Raw genomic sequence first — 16,972 nt, 5'->3', positions numbered from 1 at the left:
GACTAGATATTTTGGGCTTATATCACATACTCAATTACAGCATCAAAGGAAATAGAAATGTCTCCTGTGTACTTATTCAGTGTCTGAGCTGCACCTGTCCCTCCGGCTGTAGGATGGCCCTGGGCTCCAAGATGGAGCCGTATGGCAAAGCAGGAGGTGTCAAAGCAGAGCTGCTGTGCAGGCTTCAAGCAGGAATGTTTCCAGCAAAAGGAAAATGTGTTAAAACCAGCATTTCTCACAGCTTGTTGACAGCTTCTGACCTTCATGTCAAGAAATTAATGAAGAAAACGTGCTTGCTCCAAAAACAGGAATAACTGAAGAATAATTTACTGCAAGTGCTTATACAGCTCAGCGTACAATATTCCCAAGCAAGCAATGCTCAAGAGCTCCTACTTTTGCTAGGCTGGAATCATGGGCAGAGCTGCCCTTCCTGCCTTGCCCCAGTAAGACTTCTTCACCTACTCAGAGCCTCTTGGAACAATGGCTGGCCCTGTCAGCAAAGGGTGGGAGTTGTCAGGGATGGAAGGGAGGCCAATGTGTTGCAGTGAGGTACCACAGAGTCACAGATTCATTAATGTTGGAAAAGACCATTAAGATCATCAAGTCCAACCATTAGCCCATCCCTACCATGCCCACTGACCACATCCCTCAGTGCCACATCCACATGATTCTTGAGCGCCTCCACGGACGTGACTGCATCACCTTGTTGGGCAGCCTGTGCCAATGACTCATCTCTCTTTCTGGGAAGAAATTTTTTCTAATATCCAGCATGAAACTCCTTTGGAGCAATTTGAGGTAATGGCCTCTTCTCCTAAGTAATTCATGACAGGTCCTGAGGGACTGAAAATAAGAATGAATGTGTTATTGGTCTCCAGCATCCAACAAAGCTCCCATAAAGGGTTTTGAACATGTAAAGTGTGTATGGGAAGAGGACAAGGCGTGCTTGTGCACCAAGCATGAGCGCCAGGGAAGGAGGCTATTTTGAGAACAACTGTCCCAAGAAAGAAGGATCAAAGTCAAGAGGTGGCTGTTTGACTGCCAACGCTGACACAAGGTTGATGAAGGACAGGTCCCTGCCCGGGGGGGCTGTGTTACTAAAGTCACATTCTCAGTAGCTTTTGAGATGGCTGAAGAACAGTGCGTTATGTTCACAGCTTTCCAAATGTTTGGCCCCATTTGCTGAGTGAAATAAAAGAATGACTGGAAGTGCCATCTGCTTTTCATCAAACTTTGTCCCAAGTTCACCAGAATTTCAGCAGCTTTCACCTCACCCTCGAGCCAGCTGTTAGCAGCACTCGCAGCACTCTGGCAGGCAGACAAGGCCTGCTTTTGGTGCCTATAGGTCTGTTCTCTGGGCCTTGTAGCCTCACAGAGGAGACACACTGCGGGGACACATGAGAAGAGCCCTTCCAGCTATGGGCAGAGGCAGGCAGCTGCAGTGCCTCTGTCTCTGAGAAGATATGGCACTGGTGTGTGCTGTGGTATCCCGCATTACACCTGGGGGCCATGCAGCCTCTCTGCATGCAGGAGCTTTGTATTGCAAGGCTGTGACACCACTTTGTACCTTCAGGGCTGACTTCTGAATGCAGAGGTTGCTCCCTTATTGGCGTTACCACAGCTCCTTTTGCTGCCTGCTTGTGACAACTGCCTTGAAAATACACAATCGGAAGTCAAAGAAATGAACACAGACATTGAAATTGCATATTATGTATGTGTTTCTCTTATCAGTTTTTCTTTGATAAACACTGACATTATTACCATAAGCATTTCTGAAGTCAGCTGCTTGACAAAGGGTAAGTATGTGACGAAGCCAGTGCTGCTCTCATAGCCATCGCTGTAGAAGTGTGATATGTGGGAAGGTTATTCTCCAAAGGCATAGCAGGGCATCATCCTTCAGCTTGTGACCACCAGGACCACAGCCCAGGCCTGAGGCTGGGAGCAGGGGGCAAGGTTGGCTTGTTCTGCACAGTGGGAGACAGTGTGGCACAGGGAGGCTGTTTGCTGGCTTAGCACTGTCCCCGCACTGAGCTGCACAGGTGCTACATAAAGCACCTCCAGTTTAAAATATGGTACTCATCACTGGGTTTGCAGAATCAGGATGAATTGCAGCCCTGTGGTAAAAATAGTGGTACTGAGACACTGGCCAGGAAATGCTCCCAGGCACACCTTGGGAATTCCAGAGGTATGCTCTCCACAGAGCAAATGGGGGATCTGCTCAGGGAAACCCACCTTTCCCTGTGGTGCTCTGGTAGGTGATGGTCACTGCAGAGACTTTGATTCAGGAAGAGCAGATTTGTTCCTCCTCCCGAACCTGTGCAGAACTACTCATTGCTGTTGCTATTATTTCTTCCACTGTGGAGCTGTCACAGTTGCATCTACCAAGAACAGACAGCAAAGATGAAATGAGCAATATGTTTCAAGTTATATTTGCACGCATGCAATTTGGCACCAGAGGAAATATCAGACCTGGTGTTCTTTCTCTCAAACCAGATAGGTGGCAGAGTGAGACCTGGCTCAGAGCACCCATCACTCACAACAGCCAAATACTGCTGTGTGATTGGCACTGCCTTGGATGAAACTGGGACATGGGGGAGGAGCAGTACGGTGTTCTGGCAAATAATTGTATGCATTTTGATACATTGGCTAAACGCAGTCCTGTGAACAGCAAAAAATATGTAGCTATGCTTTCTGTTTAAGAATAGATTTCAAGAGCACCAAAAAAAATCATCACATTTTTGGTATATTTGCATCTCCATTTTCAGTCAACATAAATACATTACCTGCAAATTTTCAAATGGAATGTATAGAGCTGTAATCAGAAACTCAACTCAAAAATTCCATCATGTCTCTTTACCCGTCTTTTATAACTGCAATCTTATCAGAGAGAAATATTTCTTATTTGAGAACACCCTTATTCTGCTTTTTGGCAGTACGCACATTTGCGAACAGCTGTTTTCAAGGATAAAGTACAAGAAGAGTTGAATTTCATCAAGAATCTCAAATGAGTACCTTGAGAGCTCACTGAGAACTGCAGCTACTTCCATCAAGCCAGAATGATGCATTAGTATCACAAAAACAAGGTCACATATCCCACTAGTTTTATGTTTCTGTTGCTCTCATTTTTTAACGTTTTAATAAAAAATAGTGAAAAGTAAAATGAGGTTTTTTTACTTATATACATTAACTATGTTTTACATGGGTGGCCCCAAAACTAATGCCTTCTATTTTATTACGTTAGCCCACAGTGTCAGAGACAGATGTTGGTGATATAGCAGTAGAGGTTGACCCTTCCCACCAATATTCCATCACGTTTTATTGCTGTGCAGCAGAGGGGCAGTCTGACAGAATGGCATCTAAAATGGAAATGAAGCAGAGGAATAGAATTGAATTCCTCTGTGCAGAAAAATGGCACCCAATGACATTCATCAGTGCTTGTTGAATGTTTCTGGAGAGCAAACAGTGGATGTGAGCACAGTGAGGTGGTGGGTGGTGCATTTCAGCAGTGGTGACATCGATAGTGGTACTTCCACTGGTGCAGTTTTTCACAAGCACGGATTGCAGGCTCTTGATCATCACTGGTGAAAAAAAAAAAGCGTGGCTAATGATGGTGACTATGTGGCTGTGACAAAATAGTGTTTTCCAGTTGAGAATTTGCTACATTAAATAGTGTTATTGTGCTCTTTGTATCTGTGGCAGTTTCCATGGAAATAAATAGGAGACATTACTTTCAGAGCAATCTACATTGTGGATTCATATGTGGCCCAAGACAATTTCTCTTCATTCAGCACAGCCCAGGCAAGCCAAAAGGTTGGACACCCATGGCATAACCCGCTCCTACTCAGATATACACAACAGATAATGCAAAAGACATTTGCAGATTTCAGAATTTCAGTTTTACTCACTGAGAGCCATTTCTTTAATGAAATCCCCTATATGCACCACATGGACTTAATCCCACACATTCACAAGAAGACCTACATGAAGACTGGACCATGATCAGGAAAATGGGAGGGAAAGCCTGAAAACAATCCACTATTCTTTACATTGCAGCAGGATTTGAGGTGTTGAGCATGCAGAATAACTCCAATGTTCTTTTTGAAACTGGCAGAGAAGTAAAAAAAACAGACCAAAACAAAATAAGAAACCAATCAGAGTTTAGTCACTCTTCCTTGGATGGGTGAACAGGTGCTGGTTTAAAGACATGAATATATGACCTGTTATTACTCATCTGGAAAGCCTTTCAGGGTGATGTGTCACTCAGAGAGATGCAGGGAAAAGGCTTTGCCATCTGCAGAGACTTTCAGACAGACTTTTCAGCAGGCAGTGGGCAATCTGGAAACTAAACCAGTTCCTAAAATATCAGACTTTTATTTCTACAGAACTTTCAGAAATGCCTCCAAATGTACAAACCTGCATCTAAAATTCTTTGGGATTAATTAAAGATTCCTTACATCCCTCCATCACGACATGTGAGAGTCATTGTGAAAACAGCAAACCCACTTCCTTCTCCTCTTGAAAAAGTGAATCACTTGTGGGCAAGCAGCCCTTTGCGTGGTTGATGTGCTGCGCCTGTGGGTGAGAAGGGAAAAACAGCAGAAGAGCAGGTGGGAAAGACAGAGGCAGGAGCAGGGAGGAGGGCCAGGGCTCTCCAGGGATGAAGTAAAGCTGCCTTCCCTTCACCAGGTTTTGCAGGTGGAGCAGGACCAAAATTCTCACAGACCTTCCTCTCAGCCACACCATGCACATCAGCAGTCGAGAGAGGCTGGGAAGGGGCAACTCTGGTTTGTATTGACTGCAGCTGACAGTGAGGCAGTGCCAGTTAGGCTCTCAAGTGTTGCTGAATGCGTGTAGATGCACCCTAAATACTGGCCCATGTCCTCTGCAGCTGGTGCCCAGCCAACAGCCCTGATGGGACCCCTTGTGAGTGCTTCCCTGATGGGTGGCATCCACAGGCTCCCATATCCCATGATTTATGTGAAATAAATCAGGCTGGAATTTGCCTCAAGCTGGTCTATATTAAAACTCTTTTCCGCAACTACGCTGTGCTCTTAACACTGCTGGAGTCAGTGCAGTTACTTTAAATTTACAACAGCGCAGCAGTAAACAGAATTTATCTGCTTTATCTCCTCCTCCTCATAATCCTCTCCATACTCTTCTTCATACTCCTCCTTCTCCTCACACTTCCACTTTCTAAGGCAATAAATTACTTTGGGATGTGGCTTGACACTGAACTTCGTAATGCACAAAAACTGTCTTACCTTTTCCTGCCACACAGCGCAAACCAGACCTTGCATGGGAAGACCCACGGGTGTGCAGCAGATGGAGCATGTACTGACACATACACAGGTCTGGGGTGGCCATTCACTCTTCATGTCTCGCAGGATTATGTCCCAGGACAGCCAGGTCACTCTTGGGACACTTCACTCCCGTGCTATTGCAAGGTATCTGATAAAAATAAACATATTATTAATATTAATAAATTAATAAACAATTTCTTTTTTATTTTTAATTCTTTTTTTTTCCAATTAGCTCTTATTGAACAATGGCCAATTTCTGCCAGCATTTCCCAAAGCCAGCTCAGTAGCACATAAAATACACATCCAGCCTTTACATCTGGAAGCAGTGAAGCTCTACTTACATGCACCTTCTTGCACACAAATTCTGCAGAGAACCACTGTCACTGATCTCATTTTTTGTGGAAGAGAATCAATGCGTCATAGCTGACAATGATGTGACAAAATGTAGTGCTCCCATGGAGAGAGGCAATCCTTTTTTTCCCTGGTGCCACCTGGGCCAAGCCGTGCAGTGCCGGGGTCCTCCTGGCCTCCCAGAGGATGCAATGCAGCTCACTGCAGCTGGGACCCCCCCAGGGGACAGGGCTTTGGCCGAGCTCACAGTCTGTGCTTGCATGAAATATGCTTTGTGTAGCGATGCTAAACCTTTCCCTAACAGGGATAACAACAAAGGCAACAACAAATTAACAAGCACCAGCGTTCCTCTTCCCTGGCCCACTGTAGCATTTCACAGATCATGTTTCACAAGCAGCCTCCTCTCCCTTGGCTGTGCAGAGTGGCAGCTGGAGATAACGCTGAAGGATTTGTTGCAGGCAATGATGAATTGCCTCCAGATGGGATGCTGCCCCTTGCAGTCCAGATGATGGCACTTAAGTGTGGAAACACTGGTGCTGGGCTGGTGAAAAAAAGCTTCAGCATGACCTTGAAAAGTGGAAGAGATTAATTATTGTGTTCCTGATTGTTTGCAGTCATTAAATAAGAGTCAGCAAAATAGAACACTTTTTGAAAACACTCGAATCCCTTAAAGAACAGGTTGGCACAGGCCAAAAAGATGGCTTCTGATCACTGCAGCTCTTCCCTTGCCTGTGTACAAGCAGCAAATCAGTCCCCAGCTCTGCCAGTATTACCCCCCTTTTCTTCCGGCCCTTGTGTGAACCAAGGGTCCTGGGGGCTTTTGCTTATTTGTTTTTCCGCTTGCACATTATCAGTTTCACTGCCAAGAGCATCTACTGTTTAACATACAAACAAAACTTATTTCCAAAGTGCTGGGTTCGCTTCCTGAACACCTTCTGGCAGCAAATTCAGTGGGGAACCCCCTGAGCTTTGGCATCAGCAGCACAATGCCAGTGAGGGCTCTATTGAGCCCCCAGGGCAGGGATGCACGCCAGCTCCTGGGGAAGCTGCAATATGCTCCCAGACAACGTGACCAGGAGTGATTTATTACTACACCTACATATTTGCTCATTATTTGATTTGAGCTGAAGTCTGACAGATTAAATTGTGTCCTCAGACCTTCAGAGGAGAGACAGACCATTACTTTCTGTCCATTGATGTTTACACCAGGGACGTTTTCCTGATCATTGCAAAAAGAAGGCATTTTTTTTAAACTCACACAGTGTCCTGGCCAGACCCACCAGTACACAAAATACCTGAGAATTTCGGAAAGTGGCATCTGCAGACTACACTGAAAAGAAGATTAAAATCAGGATCATGTCTGCTTATCTTATTTCTTATTTGTCTTTCTTTTGCTGCTAATGCTGCAAACAAAGCATGCTTTGTTCTGTACAAAGTCTCGTACATGTCAACATGGGCACGCATAAGGATAATCAACTTACAGTCATGTAAAGCGAAGACTAATTAAAACAGGTAGTCACCAATTTAGATAATAAAAAACAGTAATTTGACATTTATATCAGACTGAGAAGATAGGCACTTATGCAGGCTTTACTCGCAGATATTTAAGAAATATAGAAGTGAGAACGCAGTTTGGAGCACAGCCCAGTAAAACGGGAGACAAGCTCACATGAGGTGAGGGCCCCTTCCCAAAGCGCCTGCTGCCAGCCAGCCCTGTGCTTTTGCACTCCATCTGCCATGTCTTGTACACACTGAGCCTCAGGCTCTGCTGCCATTCCTTATGCTGACAGCTCCCCTCAGGTGTCCCTAATGGCACTGCATGGGCCACCTGAGCAGCACAGGGCACGTGTGTTCCTTGGGGCAGGGGCAGTGTGTCACTGATATTCAAAGACAGTTTATTAGGAAAAGCAAACACTGTGCAGAAAACAAAGCAAAAAAAGTGCTGCTTCTCATTGGCACGCAGATGTCCAGACCTTCTCTGGGAAGCAGGCTTTCTGCACACATCACAATTGCATGGGAAGACAAACACTGTAACCATAAAAGTCCCCCTTCCTCATTCTTGCCCTAAGATTTTATTGCTTAGCACAGCACTATATGGTAGGAAACATCCCCTCAGTCAGCTACGGTCAACTGTGTCCCCTTCCAACCTCCTGTGCAGCCCAGCCTGCTTAATCTGGGGGGAAGAGAAGAGAAAGAAAGCCTTGAGCAATGCTGTAGGAGTGCTGTTCAGCAGCAGCCAGAACACCAGTGTGCTATCGACACAGCGTTAGCTCCAAATGCAAAGCACACCACCACACAGGCTGCTAGGAAGAGAGGTAACTGCACCCTGGGCAGCCCAGCACAGTGAGCACACACACACAGGGCAGAGTGCTGTCAAACTCAACCCAAAGCACAGCACATAAGAGTACTGCCTATCATGGCAGCCTTGGCAAGCATAAGAAAAACTCCACAAGAATAATGTCTAACAACACAGACCATTAAAATCACAAAAGTTGAGAGGCTTGGGAGCTTGACTTCAGAAAGGTCTTGTTCTTTTTTATAGTTTGCAGACTAAACTGTGGTGGTGTCCTCTCTGAGCTGGGGCCAACAGGAACACCATATGTTCTCCCTGCTTTCCCCTGCCATATAGCTGGGCTTTCTGGGTCCACCTGCAGCACTTCAGTTCAGCAGCCATCATGGAGTGAGAGTGTGTGTGCACGTGTGTGCACCCTCTGATTTGTGTGCTGTCTGTTGTTCTGTGGATTGTATCAGAGGGCTGGGAAGTGTGGTAAGTTGGTCCCCTGGCAGGCATTGTACAGTGAATGAGTTTTACTTAACGTGTGCTGCAGCAGTCTCTGCTTGGGAAGAGATTTAGCAACAGAGAGCACCAGGTTTTTGCGCCAGAACGCAAAAAACCTTTGTGCCTTGGAGAAAAGATGCATTCAGTGTTGACGGCCAGCAGAGTGCAGCAGTGATGAAGCCATCCTGGGTCTAAGCACGTTGGTTCAGTCATTCAGCTGTTGCTGAGGGTCTCCCTGGGGTTTTATTCCCAAGTCTAGAGTTCATGTCATTCCCTGGAGGGAAACAGGAACTTGTTGCACTGGCCTCTATCAAGCACTCCTCTACTAAACAGAAGTGGCAGAGCTCAGTGCACCATGACGTACTGGTTCATTGGTAGGTTAAGTCCAAAACCCAGTGCAGAAAGGAGCTACGGCTTTGAACTGCCCCATATTGGCAAGGGGACCCAGCAGCCAGATCTGTCTGGAAATATTGCTACAAGTGCATAACGTAACGTATAGCTGAACGTTTGCTGACTGCTCCCTCTAGCTCTCCAAGAGAAGAAGGCGTCAGTGCTGTACATGGGTGTGGTGTCATGGTTATGCTGGCAGCTCTGCTCCTGGGAAGTGGCCAGAAATGTGGGGAGATGAATGGCTGGGCTACAGTCCTGAGACTGCAGGATAAATGGGTGTAATGCAGTACAAACAGAACAAAACAGCTCCCTGCATCGAGTTTGGCAATGAGTCATTGGCAGCCTGCATTTTTCAAGGCACAGGATGCATTTTTTTCAGGTGGCTTGAGTTTCATTTGGATTTTTACAGAGTGCATGACACACAATCTGTGTCTTGCCTGTGTGTCCAACTTCAGATATGGAGCTCAAGCAAGGAAGAGATATCCCATAATTTTCAGAGAACCATGGGACAGGATTTCTTTGGGAAGAGTGCCCACAGGCATGTTTTCAGAACAGTCAGCACTTGAGCTCTTCTGAAAAATTTCCCAGATATTTTTGGAGCCCATATGGGATATAAACTTCTTGGAAGATCTGGTTCAGATAATAACTCCTGGTTTTCAGCAGTTTGGTTCTGCCATTTCTTTTTATTCCTTCTGAAAATTACAGGAAGGTTTCCATGAGAACCACAAAACACAGATTGGAGGTCCAGCCTCCTGCCCACCCATGCACAAATGCTTTTCCTCACACACCACAGTGTGCCAGAGCAGCACAGTACTGTTCCACCAGTTTCTCATCTGAGGTACCTCAAGATCATAGAGCAGAATTGCAGAGTATCCCTTGTTGGAAGGGACCCTCAAGAATCACTGAGTCCAAGCCCTGGCTACACACAACATCCAAAATGCAAACCCTACGTCTGAAGGAGTTGTCCAAAGATTCCTTGAACTCCAGCAGCTTGGGGCCATGACCACTGCCCTGGGGAGTCTGGGCCATGCCCATTGCCCTCTGCTGAAGAACCTTTTCCTAGCACCCAGCCTGACCGTCCCAGACACAGCTCCATGAAGGTTTTGCAAAGAGAGAATTCTACCTGCATAGCAAGGAGGGGATGAGATTTATCTGCCAGGATAACTGAAAAGATGATTGAAAGTGTATTTTTCATCCAATCTTTGTAAAAATAGGTTGAAGCAATTCAGCTTTTTGAAGTGGCTCAAGACAGATCTGAGATGCAGCATGGAAATACACAGCAGGTGCAGTGGTAAGGCCATGAAGCTCAGAATTTTAGTGAGGACTCTGTTGGGTGACCTCACACTGTAAATACAATGCTTGCTGGCAATGAGAACAGTCTGACCACGAGTCAGCATTAGTATTGTGTACTGAGCCTGGGTTTAGAGTCGCCGAAGCCCTACAAGGTCATTATGGGCATATATCAAGTGAAGCTTCAGTGGTCTGAATGAGAACACTTTCCAGAAGTTCAAAATAATAATATTCACAAAAGAAAATCAATTCCAGATATTTAACTTCTATCTCTGTCCTGTTCTGTTATAGATGGAATAATAAGTCAAGCCCATTCCTGGCACAGCTAGACGCAGAGCATCATTCTCCAGACCTAACAGCTCCATAGATCTCTGTTTTGCACTGCCCCTCAGAAGTAACAGGCTATGAAACACAAAACATGTTCTCTGTGTAGCTGGTTAGTGGATATGCTATCAGCCTGCTTTTTTGCACTTGCCTTATCAAAGTTAACTCCTCCAAGTACTGTTTGTTCTACAAGGTGAACTGAAACTTAAAGGTTTGGACTCTGGTTTCAGAAATCTATGAAGAAAAAAGTCCTGTGAGGAACCATTTTCAAGAGTTCTCTGTAATTTCTGCTGCTAGAATCATAAAAGTGGGGAATCTCAGTAAGAGAGGCAGAAGAAAAGATACCCAATGACTCCTGAGAGATTTTGTCTTGCTCTTGCAAAGTGTCTTCTGGCAAGAATGTTCAACTCTTAAGATCACAGCAATGAAAAACACTCCCTGTTGCTCATCCTTAATAAAACAAGTCGCTGTTGCTCAGACCAAGTTGCTCAGTGTTTTTCCAGTTGGGTTTTGAAAACCTCCAAGGACAGAGACTGCACAGCATCTTTCAATGGCCTGATACACTGTCCTCAGGTTGAGAAAGGGATTCCTTAGCCTGAGTATGAGACACCAGTTTCAACTCATGGCCAGTGTCCTTCATCCTTCTGCCATTTGTTTGACATGAAGAGCTCAGATCTGCTGTCTTGCTGACCCACCATGGATGCTCAGAGGCTGCTGTCATCTCTGCTCCTGGCTGAACCAGCCCTGGTCCATTAACTTCTCCTCAGTGGACATGTTCCCCAGCCCCAACTATCTTAGTGGCCCGCTGCTAAACTCAATCCAGTTGATGACAATTCCTTCCCTCCAAAGCTCAACCCATCAAGTGCCAATGAAGCTCTTTTTGTAGCAGCTTTCTACTACCTATTTTCTGTATTAAGCCCCTCTAACTTCATCATAGCCCATTTAAATTGTCATATTTATTAGCAGAGGAGTTGTGGATGCCTCATCCCTAGAAGCATTCAGGGCCGGGCTTGATGGGTTCCTGAGCAGTCTGATCAAGTGATTATCAACCCTGCCCGTGGCAGGGGGGTTAGAATTAGATGCTCTTTGAGGTTCCTTCCAACCCAAGCCGCTCTACTATTCGATTCTATGATTTCAGACTGGGAGTTGAATCGCTGCTGTCTTCATTGATTTGGAAGGGCTATAAGGCCTGAACAAGTTACAAAGGCTACACATAGCTAACAGTAATAACAAATAAAGAAGTTCATCAACTGCTTTTTAAATGCAGAAAATACTTTAGTGGCTTCCTTGGTTCCATTGTTGCCCACCACCAAACAAAAGATCGTGCTGTGCACAGGCTAGTCCTTGTTCCTGATGCAAGGTCATTGTTTGATTTTATTTGTTTGTCAGAAAGAAGTACACTTGGGCAATTCCAGCTCTGTAACACGCTTCAGTTGAGATTATCTGTTTGAATTCGCACACAGCCTCTTAAGAGACTTCAGCTGAATTTCTGTATATTACCGCTAGATGTCACCGATGACACGAAGGCAAAGCCCATTTACGTGCGGTTAAGTCTCGTCGCTCAGAGGCAGGCTCGCACACGCACCCTTTGTCCACGGTATGCACCACGGCCAAGCGTGGTTGACGTTGCAGGCGTTAATTCTGTGCTTGTCATATGGGGCTTATTTAGCATAAAGCCTTTCCTAGCACTGTTCCTGCTTATTATGCGTTTGGAGTTGTGTAACGTTTTTGCCAGAATCTGCTCAGCTGGACTGAGATAGGCTTAGGACGCAGGCTTCCATAAATCTACGGTGAAACCAGCATCTGTCTTGCTGATGCATCCTGGTGAGGCATCAAAACATGTGCCTTCCCTACCTTCAGGTGAAAATCAAACCAGTAAAAATTAAAATGGTAACAAAATCTTTCCTCCTGATTTCTAACACAATGGTTGTAGTGGTAAAGGTTCATCCTGCAGAGATCTTCATGGGCTTGATGTTGTTGGCATATAGGGAACTCCAACAGGCACCCTCACTGCTAACCCATGAACAGAAGGTCAGCTCTGGGCAAGCAGAGGGGACAGGCTTGGCCAGCATTCCTGGCTGTTCCTAGGCCAGCTTTTCAAGTGGAGCATTCCTTCTCTTAAAAGTGCATTGCTGCGCCATGGCAGCAACACCATTTCCTTGCTACCTGCACTGGTGGAACCAGTCCCACCTTGTCCAGCCTGCCCTGTGCTATGTCCTCTCTGCAGTACACAGGAGATGTCTGCTAACCCAGCAGGCAAGACCCAAGTCCAAGAAAGATCTCAGGAATGACACTGCGGAGATAAGTACCTGCTTCACATCTCATACCCTAAGGAAGGATGTCCAGATTTTTCTGTGAACTACTCATGCTTGTGGCTTCAAAGGCATACCCTGACTTTAATACATCTATCTATATGTTTATAAGAAGCATTTATGACATGACTGGAGCAAAGCATTTCTAAATGTGTCAAACTGAGTATCCATATTCAGATGATTTGAGGTCAAAACTAGTCTAGTGGGCCATGGACACTTCCAAAGATGGAATAATGCTCTGTAAATTCCTGTTCTGTAAACTGCAGTAAATCAACACACTGTACTATTTTTTTTTTTCATTTATTACCCATTCCTATATGCATCCAAATACATGTCATCTGTCTGAAAAGAAAACAATCCATGCACTCAGCCCATGGATATGCTCACTACATGAGCACCCAGTCCACACTCCCTGTGCCTGTGTGTTAGCATTTGAGAACAATTTCTCAGTTTTCTTTAATGACACACACAAACAACAACTGGCAGTGAAACTTTGTTTTAGGTATTGAAGTCAATAAGACCGAGATTTCACAATGGTTTTGTTCCCACAATGGCAAAGACTGTCATGACTTCGTATAAATCAGTCTCGATATGGCTGACACCAGTTGGATAAAAATAAATGGAAAGGACGTTAAGGTGTGGCTTGTGATACCTGTAAATGTATTAGCTTCTCTGGTGGAGCATTATATGTCAGTTTTATGGATTAGTCACTAGTGAATAGACTCCTTATCATATTTTTACAGGAGACTTAGCATCGTGAGGAGGACTGCTGTAGATATTTGTGAAAAGATTCAGTCAATCAAATGCTGACTTGAATATTTGTTTTGGAAACTGTGCAAAGGGAAAGTCAGTTAGAAGACTTTTTGCCTCTTCTTCTTTGAGCTTTATCAGCTGGAAAATTAAGAGGCTGTTCAATTGCTGCATTTAAATTGTCAGAGACATATTTTGTATTCTTAAGTAGCTGTAAGAAAAAATAATGAATTGTATCTACTGCAATGATTAAAAAATATTGGTTTATGAAAGGTCAAGTCCGTGTTCAAGAGAAATTCCAAGCACCTACATCATATCTGTTATCCTCACTTACCTGAAGTAATGTGAACTATGTGCAACCATACATAAGAGAGTAAGATTAGTCATATCTAGAAAAGTATGCTTCTGATTTCATAAAAATAACTGTTCAGTTGTTTTTTTTTTTTTTGGTTTTTTTTTTTGGAAGAAGAATGTGAAGAGTTTGTTTATGGCTTGTAATTGTCAGGAGACTGTAAGGTCAACCTGAAGTGTTCCATCTAATGCTGCTTGTGATTTTCCCCTCCATCTGCTGTTATGTGAGCAGAGGGTACTTTGGGGAAGTTATGTGAAAACTTAAGTTCAATTATTTTTCCTGTGTCATTGTTCACCTGAAACAGTGTCATTTTTCCTTCATTAGAATTTACAAATAGAGTACAATCCTGTAAATAATGTTTCAAAGTCAATGCTTAAAAAAATGTTGCATGAAGATAATACTACACTATAAAAATTACCTTACAGTGATGTTGCAGAATGTAATATTATAGGGGAACGAATTCTTCTAGCCCTAAAGTATGGTACATTCTATGTTCTTTCATCAGTGTCTAACGGCTGAACGTTACTCTGCTCTGCTCTCAGCCTGGCTGAATAGGAATTTTTAAACTTAAAGTTAGCAATAGAATCAGAATTTACATAGGAGCCCTGCTTGCTCCTTCTCTTTCTGGGTAACATATAATTAAAAACATTACAGTAACGATTATAGTAATTATATTATGATTTGGTTTCCCCTCAGGTGCACTGCTGCCCCTCACAACCTTCCAGTGCAGTCCAGGTAAGGGTATTCATTAGCTGTAAAAACACACAAGATGGGTTGAAATAACAAGTAGTGAATCAACACAAAAGTGGACAGAATTAATAACTGTGCTGCAGGCAGCGTGAGGAGCATGACAACAATGATACATTTTCTACTTATGGTTTTCAAACTTCCTAGATGTATTCTAAGGTATATTTTACTGACGCAGCAAAGCAAACCCACAAACATCAGGATTTCCTTCAAGGTCCTTGTACTGCAGACCTCACAGGTGCCTATGGAGAGTCCCACAGGTCTCTATTCTATGCAGGGAGCACTAAAGATGGACTTGTGGGAGCCACCTGGGACTATGGCACTGTGGTTCTTGCTGGGGACAGCTGCAGGATTGGGGTAGAGGGCTGCAAGCAGAGGGAGGGTAAGCTGCAGTCTCACTAGTTCTAGGCTTTCTCCAAGTCTCTCTGCTCCACTGTGGAATTGCTGAGAAACTATTTTTCTGCTCTAGTACAGAAATCAACTCATTTAAAAAATTTTAAGATCATGGTCATTGCAAACAAATGGTTCAGTAATACTGGAATTCACAAATCCAGTTAGAATCACCTTTGTTTAATAAATATTGATCCAGAACATGTTTTGGTAAGAATGTCCAGATTTTCCCAACATTTCCATTTGAAACAATATTTTAAAATGAGGGCTTCCCAAATTTCAAACTGAATTGTAATTTCTCTCCAAAAGCAGCCTGAAGAGCAAAAATATCTTTTGTTAAAATGTAAAAAGTACTAATGTAGATCTAATATACAGTAAGAGTGGTGAGGCACTGGAACAGGTTGCCCGGAGAGGTAGTGGATGCCCCATCCCTGACATTCAAATTCAGGTTGGATGGGGCTCTGAGCAACGTAATCTAGCTGTAGGAGTCCCTGTTCATTGCAAGGGAGTAGGACTAGATGACCTTTAAGGGTCCCTTTCAACTCAAAACGATTCAGTGATAAAGGAAATGTTTGGTTCGTCATATTCAAGTTGGATCTTAGGAAAAAAAGTCTTCTCAGAAAGAGTGGTGATGCATTGGCACAGGCTGCCCAGGGAGGTGGTGGAGTCACTGTCCCTGGAGGTATTCAAGAAATGTATAGGTGTGGCACTGAAGAACATGTTTTAGTGGGCACAGTGGGGCTGGGTTTATGGTTGGACTAGATGATCTTTCCAACCTTAATGATTCTATGATTCTATGATAGTAACATGAGAAGCACCTGAGCTTCAAACAACTTTAAAGACAGAGGCACTTTGGGACTGGCAAGAAGAGTATGTAAGAAAAATCAGTGCCACACTAATGCATGATTGGAAAACCCCTCAAACCCAGGGACACATTGCCAGTGCCTCTGATCTCTCCTCTCTTTCCATGGTATTTCTGACTTTGGACATCTATTGACAATCTGAGGTTTGTTAAAAGTTACTGGGAAATACAGAAGATGACAGGTATACCAACAATGTGAACTCCTGGAGAAAGGCTCTATATAAAGCACCTGAGTCCCAGATGTACTTTAGTATTTAAGCAGTTGAAGAACTGTTCATCCTTAGCGAAACTGTTACTTCTCAAGGGCTGCTAAAGCCATGCTCTGCATAGTTACCAGCAAAACGAGTCGCAGAGGCATACAGGAAATGTGACTTAGCAGCAGGACTGGCTTTCATTATCAGCATCTATAAGCACATGCTGACTCTCGTTATGAATGCATGCAGCCTCTCTCCAGTCTCCTGCAAAATCAACAGAGCAAACAGAAGTGCAGCTGAAACAAATAAGAAAAAGAACAGGTTTATCATTTGGCTCTTGCTAGGTGACCCACAGCCATCCTGAGCTGGACCTTCATGCATGTGATAAGCTGTGCCACTGAGCCAAGAGAGCTGTGCACTGGTATGAAATCCTCTGTAAAGAATATTTCTCAGTAGAATCATACGCCCTTCCTTTTTCAAACCCACTTAGGGGAGGGATCATCCCCTGGGGCTGATCTCCTTCACCTGATACATTGGATTTCCATTATTTTCAAAATCAGCATGACAGTGTATAGCGGCTCTCCAGCCATGGCAGGAAAGGAATTAAAGCTTTTTCAGAAGTTCTGTCATGAATACTGTTGAATCCAGTAAAATGAAGATATTCCTGTTCCCCATATGACCTCATGGCACTTCCATTTCTGAGCATTAAAAACCAGGTCTTTGGAGGAAAAAAGGAAAAGAAAAAAAAAGAAATACAAATATGGACAACTGACTCTGGGAAATGCGTGCATCAACCCATCTCTTTCTGGCAGCAAGACTGGAACAGTAGCTACCTGCATCACACATCACGGCAACTGTATCTCCCTGCTACAAGGAAAAACTCGAGGAGCAAGCCCAGCTGACCCAATTTCTGAGCCTGCAGTCAGTGCACCGT

General features: G+C 44.2%; 1 long non-coding RNA gene across 2 annotated transcripts in view; it reads right to left on the bottom strand.

Annotated features, from left to right (window-relative positions):
- Nucleotides 1-1,469: 1,469 nt before the first annotated feature.
- Nucleotides 1,470-16,972, bottom strand: part of LOC104909743 (uncharacterized) — a 33,291-nt gene continuing 17,788 nt past the window's right edge. The window contains exons 4-6 of one of the 2 annotated variants that reach the window (XR_014881364.1): nucleotides 5,259-5,445; nucleotides 2,230-2,375; nucleotides 1,470-2,111 (exon numbers count right to left, since the gene is read on the bottom strand). This is a non-coding gene — a long non-coding RNA (uncharacterized LOC104909743). Of the gene's footprint in view, nucleotides 2,112-2,229; nucleotides 2,376-3,337; nucleotides 4,570-5,258; nucleotides 5,446-16,972 lie in introns of those variants that run through there. The other variant, XR_792565.3, reaches the window with a different exon arrangement.

The sequence above is a fragment of the Meleagris gallopavo genome, chromosome 2 (assembly GCF_905368555.1).
Source record: "Meleagris gallopavo chromosome 2, MGAL_WU_HG_1.1, whole genome shotgun sequence".
NCBI classification, from domain to species: Eukaryota; Metazoa; Chordata; class Aves; order Galliformes; family Phasianidae; genus Meleagris; species Meleagris gallopavo.
The sequence above is the reverse complement of the archived record's forward strand: the minus strand, read 5'-3'. Positions and strand labels throughout refer to the sequence as shown.